The sequence below is a fragment of the Ranitomeya variabilis genome, chromosome 6, assembly GCF_051348905.1.
Source record: "Ranitomeya variabilis isolate aRanVar5 chromosome 6, aRanVar5.hap1, whole genome shotgun sequence".
Lineage (NCBI taxonomy): Eukaryota > Metazoa > Chordata > Amphibia > Anura > Dendrobatidae > Ranitomeya > Ranitomeya variabilis.
Genome location: NC_135237.1, coordinates 528,594,261 through 528,619,514, shown reverse-complemented (window position 1 = coordinate 528,619,514; position 25,254 = coordinate 528,594,261). Strand labels below are relative to the sequence as shown.

Below are 25,254 nucleotides of genomic sequence, written 5' to 3'. Positions count from 1 at the left end.
GTGGGGTCTTCTTTCTCGTGTAGAGTGTAAGTTCTTGTGGTCAGTTGGGTCCTATCTCTCTCCTGTAGAGTGTAAGCTCTTATGGTCAGCGGGGTCCTCTCTCTCCTCTAGAGTGTAAGCTCTCATGGTCAGCGGGGTCCTCTCTCTCCTCTAGAGTGTAAGCTCTCATGGTCAGCGGGGTCCTATCTCTCTCTGTTGTCTGTAGAGTATAAGCTCTTAGGGCTAGAAGGGTCATCTCTATCTGTTTCTCTTCCAGAGTAAAACAATAAAGTTGTTACAAACATATTCCATGCATTCACTCCCATATGAACAGCTAATTAATACCACAATCACTGTATATGTCACTGCATGTACATCAGACTAGTACATCAGATAGTGCATGACTATAGTTGGAAAAACTGCCAACTACACATAAAAAACATCACAGACTTGCAGTCAAATGATCCCATAAAATGTATAAATTTATTAAATATTCAATGTACCCCCTGAGGAAGGAGCATTGTGCTCTGAAACACGCGTCAGGATGGACTCTTGACTCCTCACTGTGACACTATCAGGTATTTAATATGCATACTTAAGCGGCCTGGTCATGCTTGGTGTGGTGCTACTATGGAGCAATATATGGGGACATTGATCGCTGTATTTATATGGCCATAGGCCTTTAACATACTCTGTTATGTATATTGTTGCAGTGATGGGGTCTTGAGTCTTTGGGTAATTTGTACCGCCACATGGTGCTTAACCTGTTACCCTCTGTTGTCCATTTATCTTTTCCGTATTGTATTTGTGCTACATTGAATATTTAATAAATTTATACATTTTATGGGATCATTTGACTGCAAGTCTGTGATGTTTTTTTCTCTTGCAGAGTGTAAGCTCTAATCGTCAGTGGGATTTTCTCTCTCTTCTCCCCATGTGTATTTCCTGTGAAATTAGTTTGCAGTATTGAGGATTTGCTTAAATATATTCACAGCTTATCAAATTTTGGGGGTAATATGAATTTCAAAAGATCCGCTCATATCTAAAACAGACATATTTCCATAAATATACAGTACAGTATAGTCCTGCAATAGATCGTCTGATAAACTGAAAATTTAGCATAAATAAAAATACAATAAGCTTTGAACTATAGGTAAAGAAATGGACAAAGAAAATTAAAGCTAGAGATCTAGTGAAACAATTAGAATTTCATTATCATTAGGAAAGTATACTGTTTTTTTCCACTCCAAAATCACAGCTAATCACTTGAATTTTGGTGCAGAATGAGACTGTTTGTTAGGGGCTGCACTGATCAATTGAATTAGACATTTTAACTACCATTATGTGAATTATTATCCACTTCATCAATGTAACTAATATAAGTACCACTATCATTTCCCATGGCTGAAAATGGGAGAGCACACATATGGTATACATGAAGAGGTAGATAGATAGATAGATAGATAGATAGATAGATAGATAGATAGATAGATAGATAGATAGATAGAAACTGCAGATTACCACTTAATGTAATGATAGTTAAAATTATTGTTTTTATTACCACTAACATCTTTATTCCTTTTTATGTGTTGTATTTTCTTTTTTATGTTCATTTTATAGTATGCAGCTAGTTAATGTATCATCAAATCCATTTTCATCAGCTGTGATTAATAGGTTTCAATTATGCTGTACTATCAAATGTCCTTACTTATAGGTGTATACCTTTTTTATATTTTATTTTTCTGGCACCTGATTACAATTTTTGTAATTTATGGGATTGTCCATTTTTTTTAATACATAGACATCTAGGCTTATAAATAATAAGCTAAGCTTTTACTCACTCTCCCTCTCTGCCTCTGCTCCCTGCTTTGTAGCCCAGATACAGCAGCAATGTCACGTTTAGATAATTTGAAACCACTGCAGCTAACCTCTTGGCTCAACACCTTTGACGGTGAAGATCCGGGACTGACTGCAGTGGATAAGTGTGCTTTCAACTTGACAACACTGTTGCACTCGATCAACGGCAAAGGAGCAGTGGTGAAGAGGGAGGATGAGTAAATACAAAAGGAATTTTTGGCATGACAATCCCTTTACCTCTTACCGACATCCGCCATACATGTATGATGCAAGTCACAAGCGGATGTATGGAGCGAGCTCACGAGATGCCCTCATCCTATACCAAGCAGGTAATTGTTGTGTGTTTCATCAAGGACCTGTCTCTAACAATTGGTCGTGGTGCAAAATAACGCCTGCGTCTCTTAACCTATTAAATACCATAATCAAACTCTGAAATGTCGGCATTAACAGCTTGCCAACAGGGAAATTTGTAATTTAATGCATCCATTAGCGCGCCTGTGATGCCAATGGGTTGCAATGACAGCGAAAGCTATGGCTCTGGGAAGAAGGGCAGGAAAATTTAAAATGCAAAATGTCCTCTTTGGGAAGGGGTTAAATAAAGTAAAAACAAACCGCACAGCAAATTATTTATGCTTTTTTTTCTAACCTAAAAAATATCTGTATACATGTTGAACAATTCAGGCATATACTCTTATGCAGCACTACTATTATATATATTTGTATTTTTAACTATTTGATACGTATATGATACAAAGATGGGGGTCACACTTCAGAAATAGTTCTTTAGATGCTATATTCATTGCTTTTGTTTTCTTTGTCAGTTTTTTCTTTAAATTTGTTTACTATATGCAAAATCAAGCAATGTTCTAAAGAGTACGTTCTGTTTCAATCCTCAATGGCTCTATGTTCTCTCTTTCACCCTTTGCTGAGAGTTCAGGTGGGTTCACATGAGCGCATAAAAATTGTTCAAAGTTTTATCTAGACAAGTGGGACGATTTTTTTTCTCCCTTGTCATCTGTATACAATCTGTTCACAATTTACAAGACCATTTACAGCTTCATATGTTACAGAATTCCGTTATATTCATAAAAACTTCATGTCAGACTGTGGCTCTGTTTGAAATCCAATTTTTTTATGCACTTATTATAGACTTGGATGGGCGAATCTCATCGGATTTAACCCCTTAATGACCAGAGGTATTTTTGTTTTTTGCATTTACGTTTTTTGATCCCATTCTTCCCAGAGCCATAACTTTTTTATTTTTTGGTAAAAATGACCATGTGAGAGCGTGATTTTTGCCGGACGAGTTGTACTTTTGAATGACACAATTGTTTTTAACATATTGTGGGAAATATCTCCAAGTGGGGTGAAATTGCAGAAAAAGTGCAATTCCACAGTAGTTTTTTTTATTTATTTTTTAACCATGTTCACTAATTGCTAAAACTGACCTGCTAATATGATTCTCCAGGTTATTATGACTTCATAGACACCAAACATGTCTAGGCTCTTTTTCATTTAAGAGGTGAAAAAAAATCCCAACTTTGGTAAAAAAAAAAAAGTTGCCATTTTCCGAGAACTGTAAAGTCTCCATTTTATGTGATCTTGGGGCTTATTTTTTGCACGCCAAGCTGATGTTTTTATTGATACCATTTTGCTGTAGGTCCTATCTTTTAATTGCCCATTATTGCATTTTATTGCAATGCAGCGCCGACCAAAAAACGTAATTCTGACGCTTTGAATTTTTTTTTCTTGTTACGACGTTTAGCGATTGGGTTAATTTTTTTTATATTGATAGATCAGGCGATTCTGAACGTGGCGATGCCAAATACGTGTTAATTTAATTTTTTTATTGTTTTGTTTTGAATGGGGTGAAAGAGGGATGATTTGAACTTTTGTATTTTTAAATATTTTTTTAAACTTTTTTTTACTTTTTGCTAGCTTCAATAGTCTGCATGGGAGACTAGAAGCTGCACTACTTTGATCGGCTCTGCTACATACAGGCAACGATCAGATCACCTGTATTTAGCAGAAATGCTCACTTGCTATGAGCGCCGACCAATTCCTTGAGTGTTTTTGCAGTGTTTTTCACCTTTCGAAAGCTAAAAAAATGGAGCATAAAATTTGTCCTGCAGTTTTGCAATGTTTTTGCAGCACTTTTGATGAACAAAGCTAATTTCATTAACAAAATTAAAAGCAAAGCCACAGAAAGAGGAAATAAAATTTCCCCGAAAACTCAAGAATTAAAAGAGCATAAAAAGAACAACTATATTTACCTGCCCAGGTCACAGAACTAATGCACTATCAGGGTGCAGCAACCCATGTAATAAAAATGATGGCAACACAGGTGCAAAATACTGATGAGGCAACCACCCACAACCTGCCAATTCATGAATGGGATGATTGCTTACTATTACCTGCACATAAAAAAGTGTACAGTGTCTGGATTGCAGCCTATAGGAGTCACACTTACCGTATAAAAAAATCGGTCAGATTTTGATGGCCGTACAAATGTTCCCGAACAGTGATCCGTATGTATTCCGTTTGCAATGCGAGGATGTGATTTCTTCGCATCTAGTAACAGTGTGACATCCGTATGCAATCCGTATGCAATGCGATTTTAACATGAGCTTTTACATACAGCAGTTCTCTCTATGTAAAAGCTCATGTGAAATATTGCATTGCATACGGATGCCATACGGATGTCACACTGATGGTCCTTGTGGTGTGCGAGTTTTTCTCACACCCATAGACTTGTATTGGCGAGTCTCGGCCGATATACGGGGCAAGTCGCAGCATGAGAAAAAAACGGATGATCTGAGCAGCCCCATAGATTAACATTGGTCCGAGTGCTATGCAATTTTTTCTTGCATAGCACTCGTCCGTATTCCTCTCTAGTGTGACTCCGGCCTATTAGTGACTTCCATACTGTTATATTAGGTGGGCTGCCCAGCACTATATAAGTGTATCCCACAAGGACAAACGCCTTAACTTACAAGCCCAACATTCATGGGCTTGGCTGCACCCTAAATCAAAACGTGCAAATAATATATATATGAGTTATTGGTCGATATTTTGGCCAAAATGTGAAAGTTCGCTACCTGCATCAATGGTCCTCCTACTTGCAACTCCCTACACTAAAAGTAAAAGCAATGCCACAGAAAGAATTAAAATTTCTCCAAAAATTCAAGAATTAATTTTCTTAACAAGTACTGTAAACAATTCACACATCTAATCTGCCTAAAAAAATGCACCAAAAAATGCAGTTGCTTGCCGCATTTAAATGTAAGTGCTTTACTGCCAAAAATGAAGGTTTTGGGAGCAGAAAAAAACACAAAAATGACACTTTTGAACATAGCTTAAGGCGGGGTAGAGAAAACAGGCTGTGAATAGGGAATAATCACTACTTCAGGCATCAAGATGGACTGATAACTAAAAGCTGATGAAGACAGCAAAATGCTGGAAATATAGAGAAATAACATCCAACTCGTATGACTGGAAACTATATACACAAGACAAGCTGTAAAAAATACAAAATCAGCAGCAGGATGGAAAATAAATATCTAAAGGTCTTAAAATGAATGATGGAATGAAGATTCCAGACTGATACTTAGTATAGATTTTTTAACCTAAAGTAATTGCTAAGATATGTAACAGTCATGTCAACAGTGTCCATAACCTTGAAGTAAAATTCAGCATTGACATCAATAAAGGTCTGAGCATGTATTGAATGAGTAGACACACATTCAGGAGGCTGACATCCAGACATTACACAGATAAGAGTAAAAGAAACAATTTTTGAAGTCTTTAGAACTCATCAGACATCTGCGATATTATGACAGACATGAAGTTGAATAGCGAGAATATTGTTCCTGACTGTATGGATCACTTCTTTCTTTTCTTCTCCCAAGTTCTTTTGAACATGGTATTGACACGAGCTATTATGCATTTATCTTCTATTAAAAGATTTCTTTTAAATTATATTATCAGTTTTGTAAGAGATGAATAGGCGTAGATCCTACACATTACATGGCATGAAAAAATACTGATTCAAGTAGGCTTTAAGTTTTAGATGGATGTAGCCTATAATCTTGTATCTAAAGTAGAATATTCAGAATTTTAGCAGTTTCAAAATCAATGTACATTTTGAGGAAATATTTGCAAGCTTTGCGTATCATCCTTCTATCAGTTCCCAGCTAAAGGCCAATTAACCCATTCCCCAGGTGACCAATTTCCATTTTTGTTTTTTTGTTCTTTCCTCCCCTTTTCGCAGAGCCATAACTTGTAGATTTTTGGTAAATTTAGCTGTATGAGGGCTTCTTTTTTTTAAAGACATGTGGTACTTTTGAATGACACTATTCATTTTAGCACATATTGTGCTGGAAAAAAAATCCAAGTGTGGTGAAACTGTGAAGAAAATGCAATTCTGACATTGATTATTGGAAATTGCTTTTATGATGATAGTTTTGACCTGGCAACATGATTCTGCTCTTCAGTATGATTATATCAATATCAAACATGTCAAATGTGTCTAGTGTCTCAATGGTGAAAAAAAATCAGAAATAAAAAAAAGAAAATTGGGGGGTTATGTGACCATCTACCAAAATGTTCCGATAACATCTTCATTTTTTGGTCAAAGGAGCCGTGTGATGGCTTTTGAGTACAACCGTACATATACTCCAAGAGTTGGAATCGGAGGTGTTTATACCATATGCTCCCTGATAGGGTATGTGTCCACGTTCAGGATTGCATCAGGATTTGGTCAGGATTTTCCATCAGTATTTGTAAGCCAAAACCAGGAGTGGAACAATTAGAGGAAAAGTATAATAGAAACACATGCACCAATTCTGCATTTATCACCCACTCCTGGTTTTGGCTTACAAATACTGATTAGTGTTGAGCATTCCGATACCGCAAATATCGGGTATTGGCCGATACTTGCGGGTATCGGAATTCCGATACCGAGATCCGATACTTTTGTGGTATCGGGAATCGGTATCGGGATTAATATCAATGTGTAAAAGAAAGAATTAAAATAAAAAATAGGGATATACTCACCTCTCCGACGCAGCCTGGACTTTACCGCCGTAACCGGGAGCCATTGTACCTAAAAATGCGCGCTTGAAGGGCCTTAGATGACGTCACGGCGCTCTGATTGGTCCGTAGCGGTCGTGTGACCGCTACGCGACCAATCACAAAGCAGTGACGTCACCTAAGGTCTTTCAAGCGCTTGAAAGACCTTAGGTGACGTCACTGCTTTGGGATTGGTCGCGTAGCGGTCACGCGACCGCTACGTGACCAATCAGAAGCTGCGGACGTCTTCGAAGGTATTTCAAGCACTTGAAAGACCTTAGGTGACGTCACTGCTTTGTGATTGGTCGCGTAGCGGTCACGCGACCGCTACACGACCAATCAGAAGCTGCGGACAACTTCTAAGGTATTTCAAGTGCTTGAAAGACCTTAGGTGATGTCACTGCTTTGTGATTGGTCGCGTAGCGGTCACGCGACCGCTACGGACCAATCAGAGCGCCGTGATGTCATCTAAGGCCCTTCAAGCGCGCATTCTTAGGTACAACGGCTCCCGGTTACGGCGGTAAAGTCCAGGCTGCGTCGGAGAGGTAAGTATATCCCTATTTTTTATTTTAATTCTTTCTTTTACACATTGATATGGATCCCAGGGCCTGAAGGAGAGTTTCCTCTCCTTCAGACCCTGGGAACCATACAGGATACCGTCCGATACTTGGTGTCCCATTGACTTGTATTGGTATCGGGTATCGGTATCGGATTAGATCCGATACTTTGCCGGTATCGGCCGATACTTTCCGATACCGATACTTTCAAGTATCCGACGGTATCGCTCAACACTAATACTGATGTAAAATCCTGACCAAATCCTGATGCAATCCTGAACGTGGACAAATACCCTTAGTTTCCTGATGACTGTCCTATTAGTTGAAGCAGCCTGCAGCCTCCTCCATTGATCTTCTGTCAATTGCATAATTGTCCAGATGATAGGGGGCAGCCGAGAGCTTTTTGCTCTAAAGATAACAGTGGATGGATTCAGATATAACCTCCCAGGCTGCGATATTTTACAAATGGGTGGTAGCAGTGGAAATCTGTGTGATTTCTCCGGTATCCCCTCCTTGACAGGATTCATTAGGGATTTGTTGGAATTCTAGTGTTTTTGTTGTAAGACTAAGACTGCAAACTAGGATGTTCTAGCCATCAAGTACCTAAACAACCAAACAGATTGATACAAATTTTACGCTGTTAACAGAACCTATAATTATTTCAAAAAGGATTCTCCAACTTCAAGAAAAAAAAAATTCAAAAAGGATATGAAATAATTAGAGATGAGTGGATCAATCCATGAAGATTCAACTCCATGTTAAATTTTATAACATTTGCAGTGAAATGGGAAATCAAACATTCATCGATTCAATTCTTGAGAATTGCAAAAGAAAATAACTTGGCAGGCACCATTTCCAATGCTGCTTAAACATGGGAAAGTGGGTTAATGATGTTTTGAATGGCCTCATTGGCTTCCCCATAATGCCGAGCAAATATAACATCACATTGCCTATCCCAGTTTATCTAGTAAACTATCATACCTTGTATGGTTGCGGCTAGAACTTGAGTTATCAGAGATCAACAGATCCCAGTGGTGCATAGCTGGGCACAGGACTGACAGCTTATATGGCACAGTTGTATTCCATCTCCAGAACCACAGGATACATGGTCACTCTTTTTCTCCCTCTCCATTACAAAATTTCCAGTAATGCAAGTAAAAAATCTTGGGAAAATTAAAAAATGCTTGCAAATTCCAATTTCAAACAATCCACTCATCTCTAAAAAGAAAGAAAGAAAATGTACTGACTGACTCTCGTCCTTAGCACTCCAGAGCAGGTTGCTTCAGTTGTGTCTGCAGTGATAGGATTCAAGGCACATCTGATGGTGTTTCGGCCTAATACCCTGCCTCCAGTATTCAATCACAGGCCTCAACAATCAGGTGACATAAGAAAAATATTTTAATTCTTATCCCAGTACACGTAACCGATGGGACTGACTAAGGCCAGGTTCACATTGCGTTAAAGCAGCCCTTTCAACGCATAGCGTTGACGGCCTGCGTTAACGCTATAGCATTCAGGCCATCGCATTATGCTATACCGCTAGCGCAGATGATTCATCTGCGCTAGCGGTAATGGAGCATCAGACGCTCCAGCCCGCGTCCAAGGCTCTGTCACTGAATGACGACACATCGCTAGCGCATGCCGATTATGGCATGTGTTGGTTATGCGCCCGATAATAGGGGTTAATGGACTGTATTACACCGCGTTATGCCACGGTGTAACGCAGTCCGTCTAACGCAATGTGAACCCAGCCTAAGTTTAGAGTCTTCTCTTACAATTTGATAACATTTCCTGCCTTTTGAAAAAAAATCTGAGCCTGTTGATAACTCTTTAATTCATTATATGTTTTAGCTTTTTTGTTTTCCTGTTGCTATTCTTATGTTTTTCATTGTGACTTCTTTAATAAATTAACATTTGTTTCACCTGTAAATGAAATAATAGGAACTGTCTTCCATACAGAACTAATCTTTTTTAATCACTAAGTCAGTCACAAATTGTGAGATTTCTCCCTGCTGGCTATAGTAATTATCACACTTGATAATGAAATCCACAACTCCTACGGGGAAAAACATTAGAGATTTTTTCTTTTTTCTTTCTTTCTCTATTTCATTTTTATTCCCCGTCTGATAGGTGACATTATGCTGGGTTCATTTGTTGCCTTAAAGCTTTAAATCTTTACCATTGATTCAGCTAACAGGATGCAGGATACCTTCCATTAGCTAAACTGAATTGCAAATATTGGTTTGTTGCCACTCTATTCAGAAGGCGAGAGAGGTTAAAACATGTTGTGACATGGATCAGTGCTTCACTGCCTGATTTATTGGGAACAGCGGGTGGCTAACAACCAAAATCTCAAATGGTATCTGTTAACAGTTTGCCAGGACAACTTTTAATATGCAAGACCAACAATGCATGCAGAGATTTATTCATTGTAGTCTGTAAGAAGTATTCTACAAAATTAATTAAATTTATTAGTATTTGCTATTTTTTAATATTTGGAAAATTAACCCCAAAAATAAAACAAACTCAAGAAAACAATAATAGATAAATTGTTGCATATTTTGTTTTAAAAGCTACTTTTGCATTTTCTTACTCATTACCTGCATGCCTTACTATATCATTTTCTATCAAAATGTGTTTACACATGATACTTCTAAATGTCCTGTACACATTAAAGCAATAGGTGTGGAGAATATAGAGCAATATATGGTCTTCCTGTAAAATATTTCCATTTACAGATCTAGCAAAAGTTATCTTGACTAAGATAGCAATGATTGATGCATTGTAAGTTATGATAACTGATACTACATCTTTAGTTCTTTGCCATAAAAGTAATGCAACTCAAAGAACTTAACATAACTTTATAAAGTAATTGTCATATGGCTGTCCCTAAAATAATGTCATATTGCCCCTGTAATGTTAGTCATAGGCACCAATTCATCAAGACTGATTTTTCTCATGAGTATTGATGAGGGGAAGGATGAGCTCTAGTGTTGAGCATTCCAATACCGCAAGTATCGGGTATCGGCCGATATTTGCTGTATCGGAATTCCGATACCGAGTTCCGATATTTTTGTGATATCGGAAATCGGAATCGGAAGTTCCCAGTGTATGGTTCCCAGGGTCTGGAGGAGAGGAGACTCTCCTTCAGGCCCTGGGATCCATATTCATGTAAAAAATAAAGAATACAAATAAAAAATATTGATATACTCACCCCTCCGGCGGACCCTGGACCTTAGCGGTGTGACCGGCAGCCTCCGTTCCTAAGAATGCACTGAGTGTAGGACCTGCAATGACGTAGCGGCTTGTGATTGGTCGCGTGAGCGGTCACATGAGCGGTCATGTGACCAATCACAAGCCGCAACATCATCGAAGGTCCTTCACGCTCTGCATTCTTAGGAACAGAGGCAGACGCTTGCAGCGGTGACAGCCAGGGTTTTTGGAGGGGTGAGTATATCCATATTTTTTATTTGTATTCTTTATTTTTTACATGAATATGGATCCCAGGGCCTGAAGGAGAGTTTCCTCTCCTTCAGACCCTGGGAACCATCCAGGATAGCTTCCGATACTTGTGTCCCATTGACTTGCATTGGTATCGGGTATCGGTATCGGCGATATCCGATATTTTTGGGATATCGGCCGATCCCATCCGATACCGATACCTTTGAGAATCGGAAGGTATCGCTCAACACTAATGAGCTCCTGATTCATTAAGAAATGCATGCCCCTAAATTAATCCAGAGTTTCTAACGAGTGTTGTGCACCTGCGTGTGCCTCCAGTGAATGGAGTAAGTACTCTGGCATAAGGAAATCAACAGCTCGTCATGAATTATTTATTATTGTATTTATTATGCTTTGCTTATATAGCACCATCATATTCCATAGTACTTTACAGACATTATCATTTCCCCACTTGGGCTCACAATCTAAATTCCTTATCAGAATGTCTTTGGATTGTGGGAGGAAACTGTAGAACCTGGAAGAAGGACACACAAACAGAGGGAGAACATACAAACTCCTTGCAGATTAATTAGAAAAGCTATGGTATCATGTCCCCTGCCATACGCCCGTCCCTCCCTTGTTCCCCCCAATTTTACAGAGCTGAGAAAATCCCTCCAGTAATAAAATGTTTGCACAACCCTGAGTTACCCCAAAATGTTTCCACTTTCCAAAGTAATTTACTCCAGAATTTGAGAAAAAATGTTTTGATGGATTGGGACCATTGTGTTCCTCCTAAGCTCTCGAAATGACATGATAAAAAAAATCACACCCTGTAGTCAAATAAAGCTGCTCTATGCATTCAGTCTAAGTATCCTAAAATATTCTAAACTATGATGTCTCTGCAATAGTGTCCATAAACTGCAGTGTCTGTATAATAGTGCCGGTGATAATGTACTTGCTAATGTTAGTACAAAAAAGAATTGTTTGTTGCGTTGATAGCAAAGAAGTCCGCCTTTTATACAATAGTACTAATTACAGTGTATACATAATATTTCTAAAGGAACTGACCCTGCAAATAACAAAGTAATTGCACTTGCCACTAAGTCTCCATTCACACAGTGTTTTTGCCCACGTTCCTTGCTCACATCAGGGCTTGCGTCCAAACCCCCCATTCACAAAATGGGATCTGGGTATATGCACTCATTTTGAGGAGTACACACCTATTGTTCATGGACAACCAGATTCAGTAGACTGCATGTGAGTGTCCATCTCCAGTAGGCATATATGACCAAAAATATTGCACATAAGAGAACACATAAACTCTGCCTGCACCATTATTGTCTATGGCCCAATTGACACATAGGCCCAAATCCCGTTTTGTGTGGGGGTGATGAGTTTGGATGCAAGCCCTGATGGGATCAACGAACATGGGCAAAAATGCATGTGAAAGGCATCTAAGGTTCCAAGTACTCAGACCAACCAGAGGCACCATACACTCACAGGCAGATTAAAGTATGTGATGTGCGCCGAGTGATCTATATTAAATCGCTCAGTGTGCTTAGGCTTCCATTGTTCTCATGAATGTGAGTCCTGATTACACAGGATGATGCACTATCCAAAACAATTTATTCTGCATAACAGATTATTTCACCCTATGATTGAGCGTTTTGCTCATTCATCGAGTGATCGTCAATCTAATTATATGGAAAAACAATCATGAAAAGATAATTTTAACAACTCTCATTCATTATTATCTTGGAGTGTAAATGCATCTTAAGTTTTCCCATTTGGCACTTTTGAAAACCACATAATAGTTAGTAAGATCATATTTGTGTAATTGCATTTGCCTGGAAAGGATTCTTTTTCATCTCCTTCCTGCATGGATTCAACTTGAAGACAGCTTTTTAATCTCACCAACAGATTCTTTATCAACATGGCTATCACTAAACCCCATTACAAAAGGCACTTTGGTATCTTCATTTACAAATTGTTTTATTTTCTACTACCTAAAGAGCTACACATTGTATACCCATTTTCAGCCAATGAGGCAAATAATCTTTGCAATAACACTTTTATATTCATAGAATCCTCAGCTTGATATTTTTTTCTATTATTAAAGCAAAATACCCCTGCCCAAAAGTACCTTTCTATGTACATTTTAAATAGCTAGACATTGTAGTTTTATATATCTGGCTGTCAGATAGGAAGAACAAATATTTGTGCAAATATATCAGTAAATAATATCACTCAGTGATTTCAATTTTATTTTCGAAGTGCTTTAGCCCTTGTGCATTTTGGTAACAACTATTTTTTCCTGCCAATAGGAGAAACTGTAGATACATTAAAGTTATCTTTGTACTTGTTCAAAATACATTTTATAGTTTACAATCTCAAAGGCTTTTACATTCAAACCTATATAAAACAATTTATTTCAAGAAATATCACTCAACACCCCTAAATGTCAGCAATGCCTATGTGCAATAAATCCAAAGTCATTTGAACCGGCATTCAAATAAGGAGAAAACAGAAATAAGTAGCAGCTAACTGAAAGTAAAGCTTCCATGAAGAGTATTTGTTTTTTGATGTTGCTTTGACAAAATTTAATTGATACAGCCATATGTGGACTGCATGCGGTTGTACAGGGTGGGCTATTTATATGGAAACACCTACTGTAAATAAAATGGGAATGGTTGGTGATATCAACTTCCTGTTTGTGGCACATTAGTATATGGGAGGGGGGAACTTTTCAAGATGGGTGGTGACCATGGCGTCCATTTTGGATCCAACTATTTTTTCCAATGGGAAGAGGGTCATGTGACACATTAAACTTATTGAGAATTTCACAAGAAAAAACAATGGTATGCTTGGTTTTAACGTAACTTTATTCTTTCATGAGTTATTTACAAGTTTATGACCACTTGTAAAATGTGTTCAAAGTGCTGCCCTTTGTGTTGGATTGTCAATGCAACCTTCCTCCCATTCTTGACACACTGATAGCAACACCGCAGAAGAAATGCTAGCACAGGCTTCCAGTATCTGTTGTTTCAGATGCTGCACATCTCATATCTTCACAGCATAGACAATTGCCTTCAGATGAACCCAAAGCATCTGAAACAATGGATACTGGAAGCATGTGCTAGCATTTCTTCCGCAGTGTTGCTATCAGTGTGTCAAGAGTGGGAGAAGAGGGTTGCATTGACAATCCAACACAATGGACAGCACTTTGAACACATGTTATAAGTGGTCATAAACTTGTAAATAACTCATGAAAGAATAAAGTTACGCTAAAACCAAGCACACCATTGCATTTCTTTTGATATTCTCAATAAGTTTGATGTGTCACATGACCCTCTTCCCAATGGTAAAAATAAAGTTGGATTCAAAATGGCCACCATGGTGACCACCCATCTTGAAAAGTTTTTCCCTCCAATATACTAATGTGCCAGAAATAGGAAGTTGATATAAAAAAACATTTTATTTAGGTGTATCCATATAAATGGCCCACACTGCAGTATGTATCCGCAGTGGATGTTTTTACCTGTGGATTTTCAACATCTAATGCTGTGAAATTCAGCATTGCCACAAGGGAAATTGACATGTTGCAGATTTAAAAAATTCACCATTTGTCAGCTTACGCAATGTGACAAAAACACAATGAGCATGAGATTTCTATATGTCCCATTCACGCTACTGGAACTAAAAGACGTTGTTTTTTTTTAAAATACATAGCCTCAATATTAGGGTTGCTGAACATACTAAATAAAATATTAAATAAGGAGTGCTCGCAAGTCGAGGTCCACTGTGCAGAGATGGAAAACTGCAGCTAGTGTAAACAATGGAGAACAGAAATGAGCTGAGTGGCGACAGCCGCACAAGGTGTTAACAGTCACACTGTGTGCACAGCAAATATATACATCAGCTCTGTTACTCCACAGAGCTGCTGCTTCGCTGTATAAACCTGAGATCTGTATCCTGTTGAAGGTCACAGGCATACAACTGAATAGACGCTAGTTGGCATCCCTAAGACTCACCCCCCACTATGCTGGTGATTGAGCTTGCCCAGGACTTGTGCAAAACGACCCTTGCGACATCAGCCGCCCGATGCAGGTGCTAAGCTCAAGTGGGAGTTCCCACCCTATATTGCCTGAAGAAAACCACCAGGCAAGCCATTCTAGTAGCATCACACATTCATACGGGGTGGTTACTGTCCCACAACACACACAGCATCAAACATGATCTTAGCACACCGCCTGGCACCCCAAAGATCTTTTAATAGCCCACGCTCAAGTCCAGTCAGAAAGGACATTGGCCACCCACCAATCCGAAGGCTGCACAGGACTGCAGCTGATGACCAACCACCAATGAGAGGTCGCCACCTCACCAGCATGCTCAGTTGAACGAATCCTGGACGAATCCTCAGGAAAGGCTGCTCACCGCTGTCTATTGTTAGTTACCATAGCTGAACTTGGAGAGGCAGCAGTAACAACACGCACAGCCCGAGTCTGAGCAAGATGCCGGGATCAATGTCTTTGCTCAGCGGCATCTACTGTGGTCGAGATTGAATGGGAGTCCGCTGAGGAAGACAAGGCTTGGGATCTATCCTGTGCAGAGGACGAATTCTAACACTCAACAACTCTCTCAAAAACTCATTGTACTTTTGAATGACACTATTGGTTTTATTTTATTATCATATACTGGAAAATGGTAAAAAAAATTCCAAGTGTGGTAAATTTGCAAAAAAAAGTGCAATTTTACAGTTGTTTTTTTTTTTTTTTACCATGTTCACGGAATGCTACAACTGACCTGCTGTTATGATTTTCCAGGTCATTATGAGTTCATAGACACCAAACATGGCTAGGTTCTTTACTATTTATGTGGTGAAAATTTTTTCCAAAGTTTAAAAATAAATTGTGTTTTTTTTCTGATACCAGTAGTGTCTCCATTTTTAGTGAATTCGGGTTGGAAGAGGGCTCATTTTTTTGTGTGGCAAGCTGATGTTTTTATTGATACCATTTTGGTGCAGATACAATCTTTTGATTGCCAGTTATTGCATTTTAATGCAATGTTGTGGAAACCAAAAAAACAAAATTCTGCTGTTTTGACTTTTTTCTCATTACGCCACTTAGCGATCAGGTTAATTTGTATATATTGATAGATCGGGCAATTCTGAACTCGGCAATACCAAATAAGTGTATGTTTGATTTTTTTTATTGTTTTATTTTGAATGGGGTAATGGGGTGATTTGAAAGTTTATATTTTTTAATTTTTTTAAAACCATTTTTTTTACTTTTTTCATACTTTGATAGTCTCCATGGGAGGCTAGAAGCTGCAATTGTCCAATCGGCTCTGCTACACACAGGCGATGACCTGATCGCCTGTATGCAGCAGAAATTCTCACTTACTATGAGTGCCAACCACCAATGCTCATAGCATTCTGGCAATCACAACCATAGAGGTCTGCTGGAGACCTCTAGTCATCATGCCAACCCATTTGTGACCTGCGATCATGTGACGAGTCCCCGATGGGAGGGATTTCCGGCACGCTTGGCCGAGTCGCAAGTAAATTGCTGATGTCAGAGATTGACAGCAAAAATGAACTAGTCAACAGCTGTGGATGGATAGCGATTCCACCCTGCGGCTGTTACAGGCACATGTAAGCTGTATATACCAGCTGAAATGTACACGGGAAGGTGCGGGCTCAGTGCCGAAGCCTGCACCATACAGGGGGAGTCCAACATCGGTGCACTATTATGCCCGATGTCAGAAAGGGGGTAATTTTTTTTAGTATCACGCACAGATGCAATCTGTTTTGAATTCAACAGAAAGCATTATTTTTCTCTGCAGTGGCACTCAAGTGAAACTAGTCAATACATAATTTTGATTCAAATCAATGCCATGTCAATGAAATGCAGTTGCATGTCAAGTCCTATAGAATGAAAGAATGAAAGGCATTATTTGAAGGCAATTGCTCTGGCATAGGGTGCAGTCAGATGGCCTAAATTGGCCCAAGATTGGAACACAGTGCATGGACTGGCCATTGGCTCTCCCAAACCGAACATGACAGCTTCATGTATTTTTATGCAGCTGACACTCTCAGGTCAGGAGAGCCGCTGGTTAGTCCATGCACTATGTTCCAATCTTGGGCCAATTTATACCGCCATCTGACTGAGCCCTTATAGATGAGAGTTCTAAACAAAACCTTCCATGCCATGATTAAAATCATAATGTAAAAATAGAGTATGTTAAAATTGATTCTCTTTACCAAACATTATCTTTATAGGTTTACCTCAACATCAGGGCCATCACGTCAAAAAGAAAATAATAATAATAATAATAATAGTAATAATAATTAGATGGTCTGGACTATCCATACGATAGGTCATCATTATTAGATGGCTGGGCGTGTGACACCCAACATCCCCAACAATTAAGTACTACTTGGAGTCACGGCTAATGGAAGATCACAGTATACAGAGCCAGACAATTTTGAGCAACTATTATCAGGTACTGCAGTTCAGATCACATATCCTTCATTGGGAACTGATCTGTAGTACCCATCATAGCCAGATATCAACTGATTGGTGAGTTTCTAATCATCAAAAACCCATCAACCTGATACTGAAGACCTATTATAAAATTACAAAGTCATTTAAGATGAGTGGATCTGAAAGCATTTTTAATTTTCCAAGTCATGTGGTTAATGTTCCTAAGAAATTCAGTTTGCTGTGAAGATTTTTTTTTGTAAATTGACAGTCTCTTAACATACTCTGGGGTCTTTTAAGATCAAAGAGCAATATAAACAGAAGATGTGGAAAATAAAAAATATACTTATACCCTCCTCATTGGCCACCTCTCTGGACCCTCCACTATATATTGTTCCCTGTCTGGTCCTTGGCACATTTACTTATTACCACTGTGACTGCAGAAACCCCAAGCCTGTACATGCTAGCCTGGGAATTCTGGCTCTGATGAGGCCTGGGCTGTTTCTAAATAAGCTCTTGTAAGGTTACGCATATACAGGTCCTCAAAAAATTAGCATATAGTGTTAAATTTCATTATTTACCATAATGTAATGATTACAATTAAACTTTCATATATTATAGATTCATTATCCACCAACTGAAATTTGTCAGGTCTTTTATTGTTTTAATACTGATGATTTTGGCCTACAACTCCTGATAACCCAAAAAACCTGTCTCAATAAATTAGCATATCAAGAAAAGGTTCTCTAAACGACCTATTACCCTAATCTTCTGAATCAACTAATTAACTCTAAACACATGCAAAAGATACCTGAGGCTTTTAAAAACTCCATGCCTGGTTCATTACTCAAAACCCCCATCATGGGTAAGGGTACCGTCACACCGTGCAATTACGATCGCTACGATGGCATGATCCGTGACGTCGCAGCGTCGTATGACTATCGCTCCAGCGTCGTAGACTGCGGTCACACTTTGCAATCACGGCGCTGGAGCGATGCCGAGGTTCGCTGGTAACCAGGGTAAACAGGGCCGCGCTTAGTAACCCGATGTTTACCGTGGTTACCAGCGTAAAAGTAAAAAAAAACAAACAGTACATACTCACCATCTGATGTCCGTCAGGTCCCTTGCAGTCTGCTTCCTGCTCTGACAGTGCCAGCCGTACACTGAGAGCAGAGCGCAGCGGTGACGTCACCGCTGTGATCTGCTCTCACTTTCCGGCCGGCGCTCACAGTCAGAGCGGGAAGCAGACTGCAAGGGACCTGACAGACATCACATGGTGAGTATGTACGGTTTGTTTTTTTTTACTTTTACGCTGGTAACCACGGTAAACATCGGGTTACTAAGCGCGGCCCTGCGCTTAGTTACCCGATGTTTACCCTGGTTACCAGCGAACTCATCGCTGGATCGCTGTCACACACAACGATCCAGCGATGACAGCGGGAGATCCAGCGACGAAAGAAAGTTTCAAACGATCTGCTACGACGTACGATTCTCAGCAGGGTCCCTGATCGCTGCTGCGTGTCAGACACTGCGATATCGTAACGATATAGCTAGAACGTCACGAATCGTACCGTCGTAGCGTTCAAAATTGCACTGTGTGACGGTACCCTAAGACTAGCGACCTGACAGATGTCAAGAAGGCCATCATTGACACCCTCAAGCAAGAGGGTAAGATCCAGAAAGAAATTTCTCAACAAATAGGCTGTTCCCAGAGTGCTGTATCAAGGCACCTCAATGGTAAGTCTGTTGGAAGGAAACAATGTGGCAGAAAACGCTGTACAACGAGAAGAGGTGACCGGACCCTGAGGAAGATTGTGGAGAAGGACCGATTCCAGACCTTGGGGAACCTGAGGAAGCAGTGGACTGAGTCTGGTGTGGAAACATCCAGAGCCACCGTGCACAGGCGTGTGCAGGAAATGGGCTACAGGTGCCGCACTCCCCAGGTAAAGCCACTTTTGAACCATAAACAGCGGCAGAAGCGCCTGACCTGGGCTACAGAGAAGCAGCACTGGACTGTTGCTAAGTGGTCCCAAGTACTTTTTTCTGATGAAAGCAAATTTTGCATGTCATTCGGAAATCAAGGTGCCAGAGTCTGGAGGAAGACTGGGGAGAAGGAAATGCCAAAATGCCTGAAGTCCAGTGTCAAGTACCCACAGTCAGTGATGGTGTGGGGTGCCATGTCAGCTGCTGGTGTTGGTCCACTGTGTTTCATCAAGGGCAGGGTCAATGCAGCTAGCTATCAGGAGATTTTGGAGCACTTCATGCTTCCATCGGCTGAAATGCTTTATGGAGATGAAGATTTCATTTTTCAGCACGACCTGGCACCTGCTCACAGTGCCAAAACCACTGGTAAATGGTTTACTGACCAGGGTATTACTGTGCTCAATTGGCCTGCCAACTCTCCTGACCTGATCCCCATAGAGAATCTGTGGGATATTGTGAAGAGAAAGTTGAGAGACGCAAGACCCAACACTCTGGATGAGCTTAAGGCCGCTATTGAAGCATCCTGGGCCTCCATAACATCTCAGCAGTGTCACAGGCTGATTGCCTCCATGCCACGCCGCATTGAAGCAGTCATTTCTGCCAAAGGATTCCCGACCAAGTATTGAGTGCATAACTGAACATTATTATTTGATGGTTTTTTTGTTTGTTATTAAAAAACACTTTTATTTGATTGGACGGGTGAAATATGCTAATTTATTGAGACAGGTTTTTTGGGTTATCAGGAGTTGTAGGCCAAAATCATCAGTATTAAAACAATAAAAGACCTGACAAATTTCAGTTGGTGGATAATGAATCTATAATATATGAAAGTTTAATTGTAATCATTACATTATGGTAAATAATGAAATTTAACACTATATGCTAATTTTTTGAGAAGGACCTGTATGTCCCAGGCCTCATCAAAGCCGGTAGTCCAGCATAAAGAGGCCCGATATTTCACTGCTTAGTTGCAGTAATAAAAAGCTGTGCCATGGACCGAATGGGAGATGGTGAAGAACAGATGGGCTGGAGACATTAGCAATAAGATTGAATGAGTATAACTATTTTTTTTTTTACATCTTCCATTTCTTATCTTTGTGGGGTTATTCAAAGAGTATAAGCATGTTTTTAACCTTTTGATGGTCTTTTGTGATTCTTAAAAATGTTAGTTAGTTGGTCAATATTTTGCTGGATCCGTGGAGAAGGGAGTTCCAAAAATTTGCAGTTTGTTGAATGCGGATTTTTTATTATTTTGTGTGAAATTCAATTCTACTTGGATATATTAGCTCATTACTAGTGATCATCAATATATTATTGTAAAACAATACCATTAAATCCATTGGCAACCCATTGAATGCAGGACAGCTCCTTCCACTCTAATACTAATGCTTGAGACATACGGATTTTATTCTATGTCTCAAGGGTTAATATCTTTCAGAAGTATATCAACATTTCTCCGAACTCAAATATGTACAAATTAATGAACATTGCATCAGGCTTATTTTAGTCCATAGCTACCGTTGGAGTGAGATGTGTTGAGATTTTTGTAAATAAGCATTGCCGAACCGTTCTCTAAATCATCATCCAATTTTCTGCTTTATAATGGGATAGTGTATTGAAATATTTGTCACACTGCATCAACAATAACTGCCAGGAATATTCAAGTGAGATTACATTTTAAAGACTGTGCTCTCTCCTGACATAGAGTATGGTAACATATTCAGAATCATTACCAAAAGTAATGCGGCAACAATTATTCCAAATCTAAGTTTAATTAATGGTGTGAAAAAGAACAATATTTTTCCTTCCACTTCTAAGGGGCAGTGATACATTTTCTTGGATCAGACGTAGGTAAATTATTAATGTCAGTTTTAATAGCCCTGGTTATTTTGTCACCTGTTTAGAGCAGTAAATACACATAATGAACTGGAAATGCTCATATAATAACAATATGTAGATTTGAGAGTTCTCAGTGGTTGATACCTTTTAATAGCTACTTTAACTGAAAAGATGATAGACAACACAGGTCTCTTCATCAAGCATAGAATAATATAAAATCTGAAGAGTCACATATTTATACGCATCACAGTACAGAGAAAATGCAATAAAAAAGACAGGTGAAGAGACAACACCACTCGTTACTAAAGCTGCGCTTGTAGCAGCTCATTGTATCCTGCTTTTCAGCGCCAATGGTCACATCATGGCACTGTTTATGTTAAAAATTAGATGTTGATGAGATGGATTATGGTGTGAGACAGTATGTATTATCTTCACAACTGACAGGTGAGGAATATGGGTGTTTATTATTTTTGTTTTTTTACAGGGGACATGGGCTTCAATGGATTAGGTGTAAAAGTGAGTATAACTGTGCTTTTTATTTTTAAATAAATGTGTAAAACAGGGTATTTTGTTTTATTTCAAGTAAAGGATTTTATTATTTTGAGCTTATTTCATTACTTACTATAAGGTTAGTAATGAGGGCATCTTATTGACGCCTATCCATTACTAACCCCTGTGCTTGATGTCACCTTACAATACAAAATTGACATCAGCCCCAAATCTATTACCCAACTTGCCACACCACAGGGCAAGTGGGAAGAGCGAGGCTAAAAGTCAGATTTGGCAACTCATATGGATGTGCCATTTCTGGGGCTCCAGAGGGCTGACGTAGCCTGGGCAGGGGCAATATCTCTGACCCCTTCCCAGGCTATTAATATCAACTCACAACTATTTTTTTAGCATTTGATGGTTTAAATTTATAGGGGGGTACTTTGTAATTTTTTCTCTAGGGTCCCCATAAATTCACCAATTAAGACTAAGCAAACAGCTGTGAGCTGTTATTCATAGCCTGAGGACCTATTGGGATATTGCTCCTTTTCACAAATTATTAGTCTCAGTCCCCAGCAGTGGGCCTTCCCTTTGCTGGTTATGAAAATTACTCTGGAGCCTACTATATTTTTCTATTTTAATTCTTTATTTTACACAGAAGGGACACAGCAGGTGCTGAATTCATTGTCGCGGATTTCAGTGCGACCAGGAGACAATGATGAGAGCTGCCTTCAGCAGTCAGTGCCTGGGTGCAGCATAAACTGTATCGCTTGTTCCCAGGTGCCAGTACTTGTCATCCATATTATCATTAGTGTGAACGTGTGAGACATATATTTTGTCCATGCTGCTGATAAAATACTGACATGTCGGTGGGTCATTCACACAGACACATGGTTGGTGTGAAAAACCTGCCATGTGCACACCACCATTTTATAATCCTCAATTGAAATTTCTACTCATGGTTAACATCAGCCAGGAGGGGTTGAATGAAATTTCTAAAAATGTGTTAAAATTTGGCATTAATATAGGGTAACGTTTCTCCTTATGGAGAGTGACATACCATCTGGCTTGTCATGGTAAAGAGGATTATTCGCTGTGCAATGCTCCTCTGGGAAATTAAATATGCAAATTGCCTCTTCTGAGAAAAAGAGGACTTAACTCTATAGCGCCACCTGTTGGCATTAATATAGTCACTTATAGCCAATTCTGAAAAAAATAAAAGTATATATTCAGCATACATATAAAATATTCAACCAGGACAACAACTTAAACTTGAGAACAACATGAACTTTTACATGCAAAGCTAAAAGTATATATGTGTTATATAAGATATTAATATAGATGAGTGTTTCTGTTGAGTTTGGAATTTGCGCAATTGTGTAGATTCTAGCAGGAGATTAAAGTTTTTATCCAAAAATTGAATGTTCCCTTTTATACTTTGGGGTCTGGTGAGACTATAGAACATGATATACCTAACATATATAAAAAAAACTAATACTTACCTCACTGCTCATGTATCCTATCGGACTTGTTGCTTATGGTGCCCATCAGTCCCTTAGTGTCTTTTCTTTTCTCATAACGTGTACCATTGTTTTCGGCCTAGGATAGAGCTTCTGGCTGCAATCAGGTCTTGAAGGGCTAAGCACATCATGGCATCACCATGTTACCACGTGCCATGACCTCCAAGCTGTGTATAATAGGACTTCTGGCCATGACTAGGCCTCAAATTTAACAGAGCATTGGAATGTCACAATGTTATGATGCACCATGGCCTCTCAAGCCTGGTTATGGCTGAAAGTTTTAACCCCTTAACGACCGCCGATACGCCTGTTAACGGCGGCCGCTAAGGGTACTTAAACCACAGCGCCGTTAATTAATGGCGCTGTGGAAAAAGTGAATAGCGCCCCCCAGAGTCGGATTTTCTCTGGGGTCTCGGTTGCCGAGGGTAGCCGAGACCCCAGAGAACATGATTCGGGGGTTTTTTACCGACCCCCGAGTTGCGATCGCCGGTAATTAACCGTTTACCGGCGGTCGCAACAAAAAAAAAAAAACGCGATGTGCCGTTTAATTTCTCTGTCCTCCGATGTGATCGCACATCGGAGGACAGAGAAATGGGGTCCCCGATGGCCCCCGATAGCCCCCCAATACTTACCTACCTCCCCCGGTGCTCCTCGTGGGTCCCCATGGGCGCCGCCATCTTTTTTCCGGGAAAAAATGGCGGGCGCACGCGCAGTACGCCCGCCGCCCGGCACCCGGAAGATCTTTGCGGTCTCGGCTGCCGGGGGTAGCCGAGACCCCAAAGAACATGATCGGGGTCGGTTTGCACCGACCCCTGTTTTGCGATCGCCGGTAATTAACAGTTTACCGGCGACCGCAAAAAAAAAAAAAAAAAAGCGATCTGTATTTCTCTGTCCTCTGATGTGATCACACATCAGAGGACAGAGAAATAGGGGGATTCGGGGACCCTAACATACTCACCCGGTGTCCCTGGGTCCTCTTCTGTCTTCTCCTGCCAGCCGGCTTTTTCCTTATGGCGGGCGCATGCGCAGTGCGACCGCCATCTGCTGCCATCTGCCGGCCGGCAGGAGAAGACGAGTTGGGGCTAAAATTAGGGTTAGAGTTAGGGTTAGGGTTAGAGTTAGGGTTAGGGTTAGAGTTAGGGTTAGGGTTAGGGTTAGAGTTAGGGTTAGGGTTAGAGTTAGGGTTAGGGTTAGGGTTAGAGTTAGGGTTAGGGTTAGGGCTAGGGTTAGGGCTAGAGTTAGGGTTAGGGTTAGGGCTAGGGTTAGGGTTGGGGCTAAATTTAGGGTTAGGGTTAGGGCTAGGGTTAGGGTTAGGCTACTTTCACACTAGCGTTTTTTGGCTTCCATCGCAATGCGTCGGAGAAAAAACGCATCCTGCAAAAGTGCTTGCAGGATGCGTTTTTTCTCCATTGGCTTGCATTAGCGACTAGTGTTGAGCGATACTTTCCGATATCGGAAAGTATCGGTATCGGAAAGTATCGGCCGATACCGTCAAAATATCGGATCCAATCCGATACCGATACCCGATCCCAATGCAAGTCAATGGGACGAAAATATCGGAATTAAAATAAACCCTTAATAAACTTGTAGGTTCATTCTACATGAAGGAAAACAACTAAGAATAATGTAGGATGTATTGGGGGACGTGGCGGAGATATTAAAGGGACAGAGGTTTAGCCCAATGTAATAGAATAGCAGGATTTTTTATTTTTTTTTATGAAGTTCGGCGTTAGAAAGAATTTGACTATGTTATTTTTTTTTTTTTTTATGTCAGATATTGATGTTTCACTACTTCCACGCCCTTCACCTTCTTTTTTACTTCTCCCACGCTTTCTTCTTAATTATCCTCATCATCAGCTTCTTTGACATCAACTTCTTCACCTTATTCATCTTCTTCTTCATCTTCTACCTATTATTTTTTGGGTTACATTGTTCATATTCTTTTTATTTTACTATTATCTTCATCATATTCAACTTCTTCATCATATTCTTATTTGTGACAGGCATTCCCGTAGTTGTTATCTATAAAAGTTTGAA

The 25,254-nt window shown here is 39.8% G+C and overlaps 1 protein-coding gene and 1 long non-coding RNA gene across 8 annotated transcripts in view; one reads left to right on the top strand and one right to left on the bottom strand.

Moving 5' to 3' along the window:
• Positions 1–8,763, bottom strand: part of LOC143781527 (uncharacterized) — a 36,583-nt gene extending 27,820 nt beyond the window's left edge. Inside the window, exon 1 of the long non-coding RNA XR_013216750.1 lies at positions 8,445–8,763. This is a non-coding gene — a long non-coding RNA (uncharacterized LOC143781527). The remainder of the gene's footprint in view (positions 1–8,444) is intronic.
• The window catches only part of CSMD3 (CUB and Sushi multiple domains 3), a 1,888,113-nt gene that overhangs the window by 591,465 nt on the left and 1,271,394 nt on the right, over positions 1–25,254 (top strand). The window lies entirely within an intron of this gene.